Source organism: Belonocnema kinseyi, chromosome 1, assembly GCF_010883055.1.
Source record: "Belonocnema kinseyi isolate 2016_QV_RU_SX_M_011 chromosome 1, B_treatae_v1, whole genome shotgun sequence".
Classification (NCBI taxonomy): Eukaryota; Metazoa; Arthropoda; class Insecta; order Hymenoptera; family Cynipidae; genus Belonocnema; species Belonocnema kinseyi.
Window position 1 is genome coordinate 94,790,676 of NC_046657.1, and position 4,964 is coordinate 94,795,639.

Here is a 4,964-nt window from a genome sequence, read left to right on the forward strand (position 1 = left end):
AAAATCGTTCCGCAAAGTTATTTTTTTTCCTTTGGAGGGAATAATTTTGGCACTCCATTTTTTATCTACTTTTTATCCATATTGCTATAGAAAATAATGTTTTGTTCAATACCCGCTAATCAGCATTTTACATTATGCTCATCGCTTTATTTTATGACATTCTAAAAATTCCTGTTTCCCTCCTTTTTAGCGGAAAATGTAAAATCTTGTTTTTTTTTAATCGCTTATTTCTTGGATGTTACACGTAAAATTTCTAAGCAGGTAAAATGGGTAATCGATGCAATGATTGGCCACCTCATTTAAATATATTTATGTGAAAGAATAATCAGAGATAAACTACTAATGAATAGTGCTAGGCTAGTGCAGTATATTTTGCGTTTAAATGCCAGAGTAACTAAAATGGGTGATGCTGAATAAGTAAGGAATTTAAACGAAAAACTGTTCTGATTAGGAATGTCCGCATGTTAAAACATTGGCCATAACATCTGAAAAGCAAACTCTTAATATTTATGCAAAAATTCATTTGAAAATTTTCAAACTTTGTATAGACTATTAATATAATTGTTTGTCAACTTGTCTCATACGAATAATGAGCAAAAAGCACCTAAAAATGTTTTTGGCTTCTGTTAATCATTATACAATTTAGTGGCTATTAACTGTGCTTTCAAAATCAGTAATCTATAACTTGATTTGGTCAACAAGGAGCAAATGACCATTTCCTCACCAGAGTTCCGAACGAAACTTTTGTTACGTTACGTTATGGTTAAACACAACAAAAGTTTCGTTATTTGAGTTATCAATATCGCGAAGTCACACGAATGTCAGCATTACTTTCGTTTCGTTACGTTAAAAAAACAGATGAAACATAATGAAAAAATATCTAGTGGATGTTATTTAAATAACTAAAAAATACTTCAAAACCTTAAATATACAAGCAACTCAATAATATTATACAATAATGAAATTAAATTTGCTTCGGATGTATTTGACTTTCAACCGTCCTTCAAGGATTAGAGGTCTTTCTTAAGAGGTCTAGGGTCACTCTGGTGCTCCAGAGTATTTACCAGGCCCCCCAAACACATTGTTAGAGGAATTTTAAAACCTGCGAAGACTTAAATCAGTTTCCGAAGAAGCGAGGATGGCTCAAGTTCCCTATGTAGCCTACCAGGTCCTGCAAAGGATAAAATGCATGACCAAGAAAGCGAGAATGGTCTGTGTTTCTCAGGTGGCCTACCAGGGAAATTTTCACATTCTTCAACGGAATTTCAAAATTCGGAGGTATCTGGAAGTCGTAATTATCAGGATTATCACTATCCATGGTGCTGAAAAAAATTCACTAGATCACTGATACACATTCTTCGAAAAAGTTTCAAATCCTGCGTTCCTGTTAAGGCTGAAGCGAGTTTCTAAAAAAGCGAGGAAGGTCCAAATTTCGAGACCCTGCGTTCCTGCTAAAGCGAAAACTAGTTTCTGAAAAAGTGAGAATTGTTTGGGTATCCTGGTAGTTTACCAGGTCAAGTTATAACATTCTTCGACGGCATCCCGTGCAGGAATTTCGATCTGGTCCCAATCGGGCCCCAATCAGTCCTGATCGGGTCCCGATCGGGAATTCTGGTCGGGGCCAGATCGTGAATGAAACACACGCCAAGATCGGGGCTAGGCCGGAACAACCGATCGGGAAACCCGATCGGTGCCCCATCTATGCCCAATCAATACACGATCAGTCTCATTAATATCCATTCGTGAATTTCATGAATGGAGATTTAATATAAATAAACGCGAAACTATCAAATGGTCCTCTCCTTTCCAAGGCCACCTTAATATTTAGAATTTCCAATTAAGTTATTTTAATTCAAAATTAAAGTACGACATGCACGAAAAGAAGAGGTTTCATACTACAAAATTTAATTATACTTTCGAGAAACGTAAGATTATTGTAGATGGCATCAGTTTCGAGGGAAAGCTTAGTTTTTTATGAAAAAAATGGAAAATAACCATAAATATTTTAATCAACAATTTTACTTTCTTGAATAAAAATTTTGTCTATAAAAATTCTTAACAAATTAGAAAAACTTTTTTCGCAAAAATATTCCTTACAACTCGACATTTTCGAATGCTTCCAGAGAAAATCAGCGGGAAATAACCTATGATTTACGATTTATTAACATTTTACTGTAAAGAATTCGGTTTTCTGTCAATTGCATTACTTCTTAAGAAATTCGAGAAGGTGGTTGTAGATAATATTTTCGCCGAAAAATTGCGCTATCATTTATTATATCGTTTTATTTTTGCACGTCTGTCAAGAAGCAATATAGACCAAACAACTTTTAAACAAAAATGAAAAGTTTTGAATTAAATATTTCTGGTTATTTTAAATATTATTTACAGAATATGCATTTAATTAATTTTTATTATTAATTATTAATTTCGACCTAATGGTCATTTTTATAAGTTGAAATTTCATTATTTATAATAAAAAAGAAAAATAACTTTGTTTATCATTTTAAACTACGCGCGAAACCCATTAGATGCCGATAGCGACGCATGCGCAGTTCGGTAACTAGCTCTTGTTGGAATCCCTACACAATTGAAATTTTGATTGTACTACTTGATTCTCAAATTCATGTTATGAAAAATTGTCCTTAATGTATGCCTGTAATGAATTTATTATTAATCCAGAATCAAAGTTTCAATAACAGAATCGATTCTATCACATATTTTATTCTCATGTTCTAAAAACATTACAATTTTGTGCATACTGCAATCCACTTCTTGTCAATAGATTTGATAATTCTAACTCTACATTCAATCGAAAAATCTTGAGTTCTTATATAATAAATGAAAACAAAAGAACTTGATAAATTTCATCATATAATAATATTTGACTCATGTAATGGTAAATATACTAATTTTACCTCAAACAATTTAATTAATTATTATTGTATTTGAGGTTAGTTTCAAAGAGCCCGCAGAGTTTCGAGGTATACTGGCTGGTGTTTGGTGCCTCCGAACACGTGACTTACTCGCATTATGCATTTTTAATCATTGATAGAATATTATAAACGAGTTGTATGTATACAAATTTCACTGCACTATCAGAAAACATCAAGCAGTACTAGTTCTGCGAGCGCATAGAGATGGCGTTTTAATGGGAAATCGGTCTGGTCCGGTCGGGCCCAGGTATGGGCTACAGAGTTCTACCGATCAGAGCCCGATCGGGAAATCCGATAGGGGCCAGATCGGTATTAAGTTTGAAGTCCGGCGATTTTCGCACGGGATCTAGACGTTAACTCTCTGAGAGTATCTAAAAATCGTAATTATGAGACATGCGAAAATCCGGATACTCCAGAGAATTCACCAGGTCACTCAAACATATTCTTCAAGGAATTTTTCGTCGAGAGATATCTGAAAGTTGTAATTATAAGGATTATAACCATCTGGGTGCTGCAGAGAATTCACCAGATCACTAATACATATTCTTCAAGAAAATCTTAAGCCTCATATATTTGTGAAGGCAAAAACTTATTTCCAAAAGAGTAAGGGTGATCAAAATAAACAAGAACGCCTATATAAGAACAGTTTTAGGGGTTGCCTGGCACTGGCCTTGAAAATAAATCAGTCAGTGGAAACGTGAACACTCTATTGTAAACTAGTGGCCATATAGAAGTTGCTCTTTTTGTAGCATACCGAGAACTGGTTTCTTATAACCACTGCTGATCAAAATCTTTACCATTGTCTCCGTTTGAAGTACTTTTACAACTGCCCGTGCCTACATAAATGAAAAAAAATTTAGGTAATGAATCTCAGTATAAACATATATTGTGTACAAATGTTTGCTGTAAGAGTTCAATACATTATTTTTTCGGTTACTGTACCTCATCTGTAGTGTTTACCAGCTTCTTCTTTAAAACGTCTATTACACATAGCTGAAGTGTGTGAGCTCCACATTGGACGCAAATCAGAAAGATGTTGTGTCCATCAAAAGTAATAGCTAACTCTGGATGCTCTACTAATTCATATAAGCACTCACTTATATGGACATCGATTTCTAGTTCATGATTAGAGTTAGATTTTTCTCTGCTGCTTTCATTCTCGTCTGCTCTTTTTGAAGCAAACTGGTCATTCTGATCATATTTGCCCCATTTCCTGTCGCACACGTGTAAACTTCATCAGCACGAATTTCATACTTTTCAAGAATTTCTAGGATGAGGTATCGCAAGTCATCCGATATGTTCCGTTCCTCAAGGACTTCTGCATCTAAAGGTCTTAACTGAATTTTTTCATCTCCGATGAACTGAATGTTCACACCGAGAAAAGATTTGGTGTGTCTCGATGCAACGTCACATTTCTCGCTAATATGTTTCACCTTGAAGTATAGGATTACTCAGAAATTAACTATTGTATAAAATGCATAATGAAATTTAGGCTGGAGAAAATTATAAATACATGCAGGCCGAGTTTAACAACCATTAAATTGTTGTATATTTTAATTGAAACTTCATTCATATATTTTTAAATGAAATTCAGAAATTTTCGGTGAAAATATTCAACTTATTATTATTATTATTATTAAAAAATTAAGCCACATTGCATACTTCATATTTAATGTATGGAATTCCTCAAAAAAAAAACCAAGAATCCAACGACAAAATTTGCTCAAACACCATAAAATGCTCCTATTGTTATTCAAAAAAAGAACCCTTCAAACAAAATTTCCTAAAAAGACCTTTGCAGAAAAATAAAAAAGAGGAAAGAAAAAAAGAAGGCAGCCAACCAAGGACCCTGTTTTCGCTTATTTTTATTTCTTTCGTCTCTTTTATTTTTATTATTATCAAATCACAATAAAAAACATTTATAATATTTACCAACGTTCCGGTACTCTTATATCACTCTTATAGTTTATATACAGTGTGAAGTCTCATATAGAATATTCATTTGTTTTATACATTTTTTGTATAAAGCAA